The sequence below is a fragment of the Galeopterus variegatus genome, unplaced genomic scaffold (genome assembly GCF_000696425.1).
Source record: "Galeopterus variegatus unplaced genomic scaffold, G_variegatus-3.0.2 Scaffold488, whole genome shotgun sequence".
Lineage (NCBI taxonomy): Eukaryota > Metazoa > Chordata > Mammalia > Dermoptera > Cynocephalidae > Galeopterus > Galeopterus variegatus.
The window spans coordinates 224,800-238,444 of record NW_007726599.1 but is presented as its reverse complement, the minus strand read 5'-3'; the positions used below and the strand labels follow the sequence as shown (position 1 = coordinate 238,444).

General features: G+C 47.5%; 1 protein-coding gene across 1 annotated transcript in view; it reads left to right on the top strand.

Moving 5' to 3' along the window:
- ARSG (arylsulfatase G) overlaps positions 1 to 13,645 on the top strand; it is an 85,381-nt gene that overhangs the window by 12,157 nt on the left and 59,579 nt on the right. The window lies entirely within an intron of this gene.

The window sequence follows — 13,645 nt, the reverse complement described above, 5'->3', positions numbered from 1 at the left end:
GGGAAGCAACTGCGATCATTCCAGCTATGTGGGCTTGGGAAAAGCTACTTAAACTCACTCCAGCTTCCTTACAGTCCGGTGGGAATTCCGATGCCTATTTTACAGGTTGTTTTAAAAATCAGAAATGATAGATGTCGTATAGATTAGGGCGGTAGCCCCGTGATAAATGGTAGCTATTTTTGCTATTATAATACGAACATGATGTTAATGCCTATTTTTACTTTGGGTCTCAGATTTCCTGTCACTTCTTTTGAGAGTCCTCTCCCAACACACCCAGGCACACACCTCATAAACTTTCAGAACATCCTGTTCTTACTGTTCTCTGAGCCCTTTCACAGACTGAAATTATCTACCAAACCAGGAGCAACTTGAGGGCCAGGATTTGACTTGTTCACTGTTACACCCCAGGATCCTATCGCTGTTTCACCTGCAGCATGATAGGGACTCTGGTTGTAAGTGGCAGAAACCCAATTCAACCAGCCCAGGGACAACAGGGACACAGGTCTGGCTAATGAACTAAACTCTGGAGAAACTCTGTTTTTTTTGTATGTGCTTCTGAGCAGGTTGGTTGGTTCTTTCTGGCTCCTCCATGAGACAGGACATGTGGCCTCTGCCCTGCTGGGATCACATCCTTAGAGTTTGAGCTTCAAAGGGGAAAAGAGAACTGTTTCTTACTCTCTGGTCCAGAAAATTCCAGGTTTGGGCCGGCCTGGTGGCGCACTGGAGAGTGCGCCGCTTGGGAGCGCTGGGGAGCGCGGCAGCGCTCCCACCGAGGGTTCGGATCCCATGTGGAGACCGGTTCCCGCTCACTGGCTGAGCATGGTGTGGGTGCGAGACTGAGGGTTGCGATCCCGTTGCCGGTCCCCGGTACGGGCGCGACACCGAGGGTTGCGATCCCGTTACCGGTCAGTAAAAAAAGACAAAAAGGAAAAAGAAAAAAGAAAATTCCAGGTTTGGATTCTGATAGCCTTGCCTGGGGTGTATTAGTCCATTTCTGTTGCCTATAACAGAATGCCTGAAACTGGATAATTTATAAGGAAATGAAATTCATTTCTTACTGTTTTGGAAGCTGGGAAGTCCAAGGTCTAGGAGACACATCTGGTGAGGGCCTTCTTGCTGGTGGTGACTCCCTACAGCAACTCAGGGTGTCACATGGTGAGAATTGCCTGAGCAAGAGAGCCAACCTTCTCACTCACTCTCCTTATAAAGCCATCAGAACCACGCCCAGTACTCCATGAATGGGTCCATCCATTCACAAGGGCACAGTCCTCACAATCTAATTACCTCCAAAAGGCTCCACCTTCTAAACACCATAATTGGATTCCCAACTTCTTAGCACTGTTACAATGGGGGTCAAGCTTCAATGAGTTTTAGAGGGATGTTCAATCTACAGCATGGGGCATGGGTCGTGGGCCCAGTCGTTGTGGACAGGAGATTGTGCTACTCTGATAAGCTCACACTAGAGTCCTGGGTCCACGTAGTGGTGGGTGTTTGGGGGGCAGTCCCCACAAGGTGGCCTCCACAGCTCCACGAGAGTCACGTGGAAGGGGTGGGGGTAGAGAAAGGGTAGATGCTCCTTAAAACATGCTCTTTGATGCTCTTTGACGGAAAGGGCTGTGGTTTCTTCCCTGCAGCTCCTGTTGTGGCTGGTTGAACGAAACCAGCAGCTCGTAAGTGCAGGGCTTGAGGTGACAGTGAAGTGCATCAGCAGAACACAGCTGATGGCCACTATGGTCAGTGCTCAGATGTTGCCAGATGGATGTCTACATTTGACATGAAAAGCTTTCACATGCTCCAAAGCCAAAGTCAAGGCTCAGCCTCCTGGGGACAGGGAAAGACTGTGATAATGGTAGGTTCTGAAGGAGAGGTGGGAATTTGGAATGGCGAGAAGAGAGGTAGAGCTGGGCTCATATACCACAAGGTCAAGGTGTTGAGTTGGAGAGTTGTGTGGGGTTTTGGGGAGGGAGGGATGTGAGATGTTCCAGGAACAAGAGCCCTGTTGGGCTGAACCCTGGGGTTCTGTGGGGAAGTTTTAGTTTCCTAGGGCTGCTGTAACAGAACACCACACATTGACTGGCTTAGAACAACAGAAATATATTCTGTCACAGTGGTGGGGCCTAGAAGTTCAAGATCGAGTTGTTGGCAAAGCCTCACTCCCGCCAAGCTCTAGGGGGAGTTCCCTTCTTTTGTCTTCCAGCTTCTGGTAGCCCCAGGCTTTCCTTGGCTTGTGGCAGCAAAACTTCATTCTCTGCCAACATCTTCATACAGTCTTCTTCCCTCTTGCATAAGGACCCACTCATCTTTAATTACATCTGCAATGACCCTACTTCCAAAGAAGTCACATTCTAATAGTACTGAGAGTTAGGACTTTAACATATCTTTTTTGGGGGACACAGTCCAGCCCATAGCAGGCAGCCATGGCTCAGAAGGCTGAAAAGGTGGGTTGAGCCAGAGCACGGTGGGTTATGGTGGCTGAGCAGAAGTAAGCCATTGAAGACTTGGGGATGGAGGCTGGCACGACAGTGTGCTAGCATGGGTGATTCAGGTGAGGGACAGTGACCATGTTGATGCTGGGTGGCATCACGGGGAATGAAGGAACCAAGGGAGGCAGGAAGTGGCAGAGTGGCAGGGAGAGTTGAAGATGGGGCTTCAGTTTCTAGCCCGGTTGACTAGAGAATGGTTTGGCTGGACACGGGCTTTTGGAGGGAGGGTACTCAGCTTGGTTCCATGCATGTTGTGGCTGAGCTGACCTGTGACATGCATGTGGCAGTGAACATGATGCCAGTGTAGCACCAGCAGCAGATAAGTGCCACTCGCCCCTGGAATTCTCTCCATTCACGTCCTGCTCACGTATTACTCCTCTACCAGATGACTGTAATCACGTTGTCTACCGTGAATTTGAAAAACTTGCTCTGTGCCTGGTGCCCTGCTGAGTGCTTTATGTGCATCATCTCATTGACTCTCTTAAATAATCTGGTGAGGTAGGTCTGATGATGCCTATTTTGCAGATGAAGATACCAGGACTTTGATTAAGTTCCCTGTCTGGTGTCTCCTTCAAGATAGCTGGGACTGGATTTGAACCCAGATTTGTTTGAATATCACTCTGCCTCCCATAGCACTTTCTTTATATTTCCCTGATGGGTCTCATCTTATTTTATCTTATTATTCACATACGTCTTGACCCTTCTGCTAGAGTGTAGGCTCTTTGATTGGGGCTGCGGTTTCTTTCCTGCAGCTTGCCAGCTATCTCTGTTGTGGTTGGTTGAACAAAACCAGCAACTCATAAACAAGGTCTCATCTTATTTTATCTTATTATTCACATACGTCTTGACCCTTCTGCTAGAGTGTAGGCTCTTTGATTGGGGCTGCGGTTTCTTCCCTGCAGCTTGCCAGCTATCTCTGTTGTGGTTGGTTGAACAAAACCAGCAACTCATAAACAAAGGGTCTGAGATGACCGTGACGTGCACGTGTCTGTTAGGAGGCAGAAAGGTGATCAGAGGGAGGAATGTCCAATGGCGTCTTCATGTCTGCCTGTCCAGCTGCTGGAGATACAAGTCTTGGTGCCTGCAGAGTAGCCAGTTGAATAAGCCAGAGCCAGTGCAGGCTATGGCTGTGCCTCCAGACCAGAAGAACCAGGTCTCACAAGGTAGAGTGCAGAACCTGAGCTGCTGACAGTGGAGAAACAGCTTTCCCAAGGTCTGGAATCATACCCCCGGGCAGTGGTGGGAGGAGGCAGACATATCCATGGTCTAGCGAAACTGCATTCTAAATGTGGGAGCCAGGCAGCTAGCAAGGCGACAAATCATGAATAAGATAAGGTCAGACATGATAAGGGCAAGGGACAAAATAGGACAGGGATGTGGGGGAAGGTGACCGGATGAGAAAATGTGAACTAAGACCCAGCTGACCAGAGGGGGCCAGTCATGTGCAGCCCAGAGCAGAGTCTTGGGGACAGAGGGAACACAGCAAGGGCCTGAGGCAGGAACTAGGAACTCAGACAATGTGGATGGAGGGGAGAGAGCTTTGGAGAGAATGGGGTTGATGTCAGATGAGGTCCAGATCACTGGGGCAGCAAGTTCCCACCTTTCCTGTGTTGTGTCACACAAGGAAATTAATGATATTTGTGCCCCTCTCCAAGGACCTCCACTGAGGCTACTGTCAGTGGAGGTGGCCAGCCTGGTGCCCATCCCCCAAGGGCTCTCCCCACATTGTGCACTAAGAGGATTGCTTTCCCTGGCGTTGTGCAGGGCACAGATGGAGCCAGCATGGGCTAGCCCTGGCATCTCTAGTTGTCTGCGGCCCCTCCTGGCTGCCACCAGGGGCTGCAAGGAAAACTGTCTCAGAAAATCTAATTCACGTGCTCCAGCTCCCCAGCTGGGAAGCTCTGATGAAGGGCCTGTAGACCGTGGTGACTTTGAATTTACTTAGATTGCAATGAGAACCCAGTAGTGGGTTTCCAGCCAGGGACTAATGTTGGTTGATAAACATTTTTAAAGATTACTTTGGTCCCCCCATGGAAAATGGGAGGAGGGAGAATTGGTGTTACAAGCCTGTGCTTTAACCAACAGCTAACCCGGACACCCCGAGGAGGGAGAATTAGGAACAGGAACTGAAAGTGGGGAGCAGGACTGCCACGTACAGCTGGGCAGACTGTGCACTGCTCAACTCCGGACCATGGTGTGAATGGTCCAGTAGGGTTATGTCACATGCAGCCCTGGGGAGACAATATGAAGACTGGATGGCCTGGGTGCAAGATGATAGTAGTTTGGACTAGGACATTCGCAGGCAGATGAAGAATGGATATATACTGGATGTATTTGGAAGTAGACTTGATAGGACATGCTAATAGTTTGGCTATGGGGAGGGAGAAGGGAAAGAGAGGAACCACAGATTACTCTTTGACATGAATAACTGGGTGGGACATGATGCAATTTACTGAGATAGGGGAGACTGGTAGCAGAGGAGCAGGTATGAAGGGGAAAATCTAAAGAAGAACCAGATAAAATTGCAGAGAGTGGCACAAGAAACAACCACATGCCACACAGAACAGTCTGGGGCCCGTGACACTCACAGCATTTCTCTCCTGGCTCTGGGAAGCCCAGCAGGCTGAGTGGTGACTGCTGCTTCGGGTGGGGCTGAGGCTGTTGTGCAGGACCAGCTTTCCGGCATGTGGCTTGGGCAGTCACACAGAGATGCACACTTAGAAGGACCCTGCACTTGGTTTAATGCTCTGCTGTAACCCTCTTGAAATGCTTAGTCATTTTTGAACAAGGGTCCCTGAATTTTCATTTTGCATTGGGCCCTGAAAATTGTGCAGCTGATCCTGCTGTGGTGGATAATGATGACACTGTCGAGCTTGGACCAGCCCATTGAGAACTGCAAATTCAAATCAGAATGAATCCTGGGGCAACAGATACTTCCGACTTAAGGTATGTCAAGTGCTTGGAGAAGTGCCTGGATTATAGTAAGGGTTTCATGAGCATTAGCTGTGAGAGCAGTGAGAATTCTTTTTTTTTTTTTTTTTAAAGATGACCGGTAAGGGGATCTTAACCCTTGACTTGGTGTTGTCAGCACCACGCTCAGCCAGTGAGCGAACCGGCCATCCCTATGTGGGATCCGAACCCGTGGCCTTGGTGTTATCAGCACCGCACTCTCCCGAGTGAGCCACGGGCCGGCCCAGCAGTGAGAATTCTTACAAGGACCATTTAGGAGTGTGAGTTAGGAGGGTCCTTGTGCTCAAATCTCAGGAGGAAGAAAACCAGGAAAGCTGGGTAGAGATGAATGTCGGTTTGCAGAGCAAAGGTGTGAGCAATGGTTGGAGCTCGGTTTGGAATTCCAAGGGCAGCCGTCGCCAGCTACTGGCCACATCGACATCCAGGGCACTGGGTTTTGCCCGAGGAGTTTGGTCCCTGGTTTCCCAGTGTGTCTTGCTGCTGAGGATGCTTTGAAAGGAACCTGTGCTTGGGATGTTTTGCCCCAGGCACCAGCGATTGAGGGAAGGAAGGCTACAGGAAGGGTCAGGAAGTGCTGGCAGGGGTGGTAAGCCAGAGCGGTGAGCCGCAGCTCCCTGAAGCTCTGCAGGGAGGGCCTCCACAGCTCATGCAAACCCAGCAGTGCATGCCGGTGCCCACGCCGTCCCTGCCCTCATTCTGTCAGATGCAGGGATCACACAGCCTGCTTTCAGGAGTGTGGCTTCAGGGCCAGGCCAGGCTTCCAGACGGGCAGGGCTGGGATCTCACAGTGCGATGTCACTGCTCCTTGATGATGTCCCCTCTTTGCTGTTTGTTGCCTTGAAAAATAGTGTCAGGGCTGGCTGCATACCATGTATCTGAAGCACACCCACACACCCACACAAACCCCCCAAAAAAGAGAAATAGAAAAATAGTGTCAGGAAATTAACCCATCTCTGGGACTGAGGCTTAGGTCTCTTTAGCAAGACTTGTTATGTTGTACAAAAACAATCCAACCAGCACCCATTTGGTAGCACCCACTTCGTGCTGTGCAGGGGACTTAATAGTGAACCAAATATTGTCTAAGGAGACAGACGTTGTTCTGGTTGAGTATTGTTGAACAACAAACTACCCAAACTTAGCTTAAAACAACCACCATTTTATCAGCTCATGATTTTGTGGTCAGGGATTCAGGCACCTCATGGTCGGACAATTCTTTCCTGCATTGTGTTGACTAAGGTGGCTCGGTGGAATTCAGCAAGCAGATGGTCAGACTGGAGGTCTGAGATGGCTTCACTTTCACAGCTGACATCTCGCTGGGGATGGCCTCAGCCGGGGTCACTGGCCAGAGCACCAACATAGACACCTGTCCAGCGTGGTGGTCTCAGGATATTCCGACTTCTTATATGGCGGCTCCCAGAGTGTTTCAGGAGAGGAAGCTGCCAGTCTTGTAAGACCTGAGCCCAGAAACTGGCACAGTGTCACTTCCACATTATTCTACTGGTCAAAGCAGTCACAGAACACACCCAGATTCAAGGGGAGGGGACACAGACCCCATTTATCAATGGGAGGCATGTCAAAGAATTTGTGGCTGTCTTTAACCTGCCCTAAACATGAAAACAAAGAATTACAGTTTCGTTTTGTAAGGGATATGCCAAAGGCTGTATAATTACATGAGGGGATGCTGCAGATAGGTTGGGGGAGGGGAGAGTCAGGGAAGGTGACATAACGTGGTGACATTTGAACATTTGATCTAGGCCTTGAAGACAGCTGAGGTTTGTCAGTCAACGTAAGGTAGGATAGTGGGAGAGAGATGTTCCCAGCACTGGGAACAGCACATGCAAAGGCACAGAGGTGTGGGAGTAATATGGCATGTTGGGCAGCAAGGACGTGGAGTGGTTGGGGACAGCAGATGAGCCTAGAGAAGCCGGTGGAGATGGCGTTTTTCAGTGATCAGATTTGCATTTTAGAAAGACATTTGCATGAGCATGGAGGGTGATGTGAGGTGGCAGGAGGACCACTGTTGTAACAGTTTTGACTCTGACTCCCAAGAACCTCTTTGGAAGCTGTGACAGTGGATGGCAGAGAGCAGGGACAGATCTGGGAGCTATTTAGGCAGCAGAATAGAAATTCGTGATCAGTTTGACATGAGGAGTGAGCGAGAGAGAGGACTCGGGCAGGCCCGCTGCGTGCTCTGCTGGGGAGGGGGGTGGTGTGGGGCACTGCTCACCACGGTGGCAGGTGGCAGCACGTTTGGGAGTGAGGACAATGAGGGAAGCCCTGGATAACTGTGTAAAAGGTGCCGGGGAGCAATGCCCAGGAGGGGAGGGGAGTGAGGTGGTCTCTACGTGAAGTCTGAGCTGGGAGCACAGATTCGGGAATTATCAGCTTTTGGGCTTAGTTTAGGGAGTGGGCTGTCTGGGACTTCCCAGAGAGTGTGGGTGGATTAGGAGTAAAAGAGGGCTGGGGAGGGTGGCCTGGGGACCTCCCACACCTCAGCGATGGACCAAGGAAGACAAGCCCACGTGGAGGTAGGTAGACGAGAAGCTGTCACAGAGGCCCGAGGAGGATGAAGACAGGTCCTGGAGAGGAAGGAGGAAGGATTCCAGAAGAAGGGAGCCATCTGGATGAGCACCCCCTGAATGCACAGCCGGAGATGAGGAAGCTAAGCAGAGGCTCTTCTTTCCACAGTGGCATCCCCAGAAGTACGGCAAGGCCTGCCGCTCAAGGGACCTCGAGGCTGCGGCGTTGCAGCCTCCTGACTTTAGGCAGGTCTCCCAGGAAGACCAGCAGGTGTGCAGGTGCCTGGCTCTGCTCTTGAAGGTTTTCGAGGTGGGAGGCTCCCTGGCTTCTATGATCTTCTTTCTTTTTTTTTTTAAAGATGACGGATAAGGGGATCTTAACCTTGACTTGGTGTTGTCAGCACCACGCTCTCCCAAGTGAGCTAACCAGCCACCCCTATGTAGGGATCCGAACCCGTGGCCTTGGCGTTATCAGCACCACACTCTCCCAAGTGAGCCACGGGTCAGACCCATTCTATGATCTTATTTCAAGAGGCTCTTCCTAAGCCCAAATAGCAGTTCCCTCAGTCCCATCCAGCTGCACCTGGAGGTGCATGTGTCTGCGTGCGCATCATCCACCGGTGTGTATCGGAGTGTGCGTGTGTGACCCACACCGGTCTTTGAATGGTGAAGCATCAAGACCTCTTGTCACACCCAGGCGGGCACACTGTTCTCATCTCCTTGACACTGAGCCTGGGGGACCGGGCACATGTTCCTCTCCACTGTCAAACTTCCCTCTGTCTCTTCGGATTCTCCCCTCACCCCTCGCCCTCCCAAGACTGGCTGCGGACTGGGTGAGTGTCTGCTGCCCCTTCCCTTTGACTTTTGAGACAAGCTTCTGGACTTCCTGCTGGAGGCACACACACGGCATTTGGAATCAGATGGGCTTGAGTTCAGAGGTGTGCCTTTGGGCATCTGGTGGCACGGTGTGGACTGGGGCAGAATACCTGAGTGCAGACTGTGGCAGTGTCACTACCAGCAGTGGGAGGAAAGTTGTTTAACTTCCCTCCACCTCAGTTTCCTCATCTGTACCGAGAATCTTCATAGTAGCACGTCCTAGGGCTGCTGTCAGGGGTAAGTGGGTTAACACAGTGGAGTGCTGTGACAGAGCTCGTGCTAGATAAGTGGTTCTCACTAGTAGTGGTAAAACAGAAATGACCTCATGGGACTTTTGTTTGGAAACTGAACAGTAAGGTCACTGAGGACAGGGACTGTTTCTTTGCTTCCTTAACATCTGTCACAGGGGCTGCGCCTCGGTGCTGTGACTGCTCAGTAAATATTTTTGGAACAAGTGAATGAAATGACACATGAGCCCTTTAGTTATAAATAAGTAACTTTCTCATCTGAAGACCTCCTGACACCCAGCTACATGGGCCTTGGCCCCTGCCTGAGAGATTCTCTTTAGGCATTTTCCTCTCAGTCAGCAAGATTTTTTTTTTTTTAATTGAGGTGATATTTGCATAGCATAAAATTAGCTGTTTTAAATTGTTAAAACTATTAACAATTCAGTGCCGTTTAGTACATTCATAATGTTCTGCAACCACCACCTCTGTCTAGTTTCAAAACATTTTCATCACCCAAACTAAAATCCGGCACCCACTAAGCAGTTACTCCCCTTTCCACCCTTCCTCCAGCCCCTGGCATCTGCAAGTCTGCCTTCTGTCTATGAATTTACCCATTCTGTATATTTCATATAGATATGTGGCCTTTTATCTGGCTTCTTTCACTCATAATGTTTTCTAGGTTTGTCCCTGTTGTGGCAGGTCTCAACACTTCACTCCTTTTTATTGCTGAGTAATATTCCATCGTATGGATATACCACCATTGTTTATCCATTCATCTGAGGATAGACGTTTGTTGATGGACTTTTGGCCATTGTGAATAGTGCTGCTGTGAATATGTGTGTAGTAGTATTTGTTTGAGAATCTGATTTAAATTTTGGGGGGGTAATTTGGAGGAGTGGAATTTCTGGGTCATGTGGTAATTAGTCTGTAAGGTTTTAAATGGTTTTGCCTTATGATCTGTAGGCTTGAGAAAATATATATATATATTTTTAAAAATATATAATATATATATTTATATATATATATATTTTTTCCTTTTTTGTCTTTTTTCGTGTCTGGCAATGGATCGCAACCCTCAGTGTCGCGCCCGCACCGGACCGGGACCGGCAATGGGATCACAACCCTCGGTGTTGCGCCCGCACCTCGCTCAGCCAGTGAGCGGGAACCAGTCTGTATGTGGGATCCGAACCCTCGGCGGGAGCGCCGCCGCGCTCCCAAGCGACGCACTGTAGCAGTGCGCCACCGGGCCGGCCCTCTAATATATATTTTAATATATATAATATATATTTTATAAAAATATGTAGTACATATATATATATTTTTTAAAAATATGTATTTTTTTGAAGAAAGAAACAACAAAAAGAAAAAAGAAAGGAAGACAAAGGAAGAAATCCACTCTGTTGCTCTTCAGACCTTACTGCCCTCCAGAGCCATCACCTCTGCAGATGCCAAGGTCATGGTGAAGGGCAGGAGCTCTGGTCCCACTTTCTGTAACAAGGCTGGGGCTGTCTCCATGGGGCATCTCTGAGGGGTGGGAATTCATTAGAAACTCACAGGATTTTAGTTTGCAGGTGGTCTTGGTGGCCAGAGAGAGGCCACCTAAGTGATGTCTGAGTGCAGTCGATTTTAAACATCACGTTTCAACCTTTCTGCTGTGGGCGGGTCCCTTCTGCTGTGGGCGAGTCCCTTCTGCTGTGGGCGGGTCCCTTCTGCTGTGAGTGGGTCCCTTCTGCTCTCTGATCTCACGTTTCCCCGCTGCCCAGCATGGTAGCTGAGTTTGCCTGCTCAGCTCCCTGGAGCCTGGACACAAGGAGGCTTTGAGATGCTTTGTTCTCCTTTAAGCCGCTCCTCCCTAGTCCCCGCCCCCAAGCAGAACCCCTGGCCATCCACTCTGTCACTGCCGCATTCATTCTAGACTCCAGACCTCCATAATGTAAAAACTTTTTAATATTAAAAATTTCAAATGTAAAGGAAAATTTAAAGAATAGTAAAACAAACACCAGTATACTCATTCATTGTTAACATTTTGCTGGTTTTGCTGTATTTGCTCTATCTATAAATAAGTTTTTTCCTCCGAATCATTTGAAGGGTGCAAACATTATGTCCCTACAGTATGCATCTCTTAAAAATAAGACGATCCATATATCCATAATACCATTATTATACTCAGAAAATGAACAAGACCTCCCTTATATCTGATATCCAGTCCATATTAAAATTTCCTTAATTATCCCCCAAATGTATTGTTAGTTTATTTTTACTGGGATCCAGTCAAGCACAAAGTATTACATTTAGTGTCTCTTTCATCTCGTTTCATGTAGAATATTACCCACCTTCAATCCCTTTTTTTCGATAATGACTTTTTGAAGAAATTAGACCAGTTGTCCCATACAATGTCTAGACACTGGTTTGTTAAATTATTTCCTCCTGGTGTCATTTAATTTGTTATTCTATTAGCTGTATTTCCTGAAACCTGGAAATTAGGTCCAGATGTCTGATTAGATTCAGGTTAAATGTTTTTGGCAGGAATCCTTGATTCTTCATATTGCATCTCATCAGGAGACACACAGGTCAGGGTACCCGTTATTAGTGACACTAAATTTAATCGCTTTATAAGGTAGTGATTGCCAGCTTTGTCCAATTCATGAATGACTTGGGGGTGACACTGGGACAGTGTAAACACCCACTCCCAACATATCCACTGGCCGTCAATTGTTTTATGGGGACATGTTGCAAAAATTGTGACTTCCTAAGCCTGCCATCCCTTCCATGCCTGTCAGCTGCCATTCTCCTGTAAAAGGGTGCTTGTCCTCACCACCTAGTGATGACTATGGGTCATTCTAAGGTGTCAGGATAGATGCTTCATGCTTTCCCTTTGATTATGAATTTATAGGGTAGGGTTTGATATAATGTTCTCCTCCAATGGTGGCAAATGACTTCTTTTGAGTGCCATATGGACTTGTGGACTTTTATTTATTCATGGATGCTATGGGTTAACTGTGTCCCCCAAAAGTTCATGTACTGGAAACTTAAACCCCACTGCAACAGTGTGAAGAGGCTGGGAAATCCTATTATGGTCATTGAAAGGTAGGGCCTTTAGAGGGTGATTAGATTGTGAGGACTGACCCTTGTGAATGGATAATCCACTGGTGGGTGGTCATGGCGTGGTTCTGAGGGCTTTATAAGGAGGGTAAGTGAGAAGTTTAGCTCTCTCTTGTTCAGTCTGTTCTTGCCAAGCAATCCCCTGTTCAACACGGGGCTCTGTAGAGTTCCCACCAAGAAGACCCTCAACAGATGTGTTTCCTGGACCTTGGACTTCCCAGCCTCCAAAACTATCAGAAATAAATTTCATTTCTTTATAAATTACCCAGTTTCAGGTATTCCATTATAAGCAACAGAGAATGGACTGACTTGAAACAGAAAATGGCTTACAATCAATTACAGTAATTATTCTTTTTGATGCCCAAGTTGTCCTAAATTTGGTCTGCAGGAGCCCCTTCAAGCTGGCTCCTGGGTCTTTCCTTTCTGGCACAATAATAGCTAGGAAATATATTTTTAAAAAAATTATGAGTTCATAATGACATTTTTATTAATTTTTAAACTTACGGTTTTTTTCCTTCTTTTATTTTATATTTTTGTCTTTTATGCTGAAAATCTTGTTTCCCTATTAGGAACATTAATACAATTGCTTATTTTTTTAACTCTACCAAATACATAAAATAGTTTCAAAATCCCAATACCAGTATTTCTACCAATATACAGCTACTGAGTGAAGTTTAAGCTTTTCTTACAGTTCTTGTCCTTACATTATATCCCACTGAGGATGGACAGCCAGAATGCTGTGTGCTAACGTCACTTGAAATGATTCTTTTCTCTGTGTGGTCATATTAGCAGTTTGTCATATAAGTGGATTCATTGGCTTCAATTTTGTTTTTTCTTGTAAGATTGGCTTGTTTTTCCTTTGTGATTTAATTTTACTTTTGGACTAGAACAAACACTGACATGGTGCAAACGTCAAATTGTCTAAAAGCGTATCCCAGAGAACCTTCTCCAGCCCTCTTGCCCACATGCCATTTCTCCCACCCTTTGTGGGAAACCATTTTCTATTAGCTTCTGGTTTATCCTTACACCGTTTCCTTTTGCAAAAATAAGAATATCTTGCTGTTCCTCCACTGGGAATGCCTGTCCTTGAGATTTTCACAGTGTTTGTAAGAGTTCCATTATTTTTTTAGATTCCAATCTCCATCCACCTCCTCTGTTGTACCTTCTCTGATTCTTGAACCTTTACCAAGTTCTTTCCCCTTTCTCAACCCTGGGGTATCCTTTGTCACCATTTCCCATGGTTTCTGTCACCCATTTGGGATCTCAATTACATAGTGTTTTGTGTTGTTGCTATTTGAATTCACTCATGTCTTGTTTCTCAGGGAGGCTGCATTTTCCTTGAGGGTAGGGCAATGGCTAGACTCCTTTTATATTTCTCCACAATGCTTTAAAAAGGGCTGGACATATGGTAAAATGTAATAGATTCTGTCAATTCGTGTATTGGCAGCAGTTACGTTCTATAAAGTCA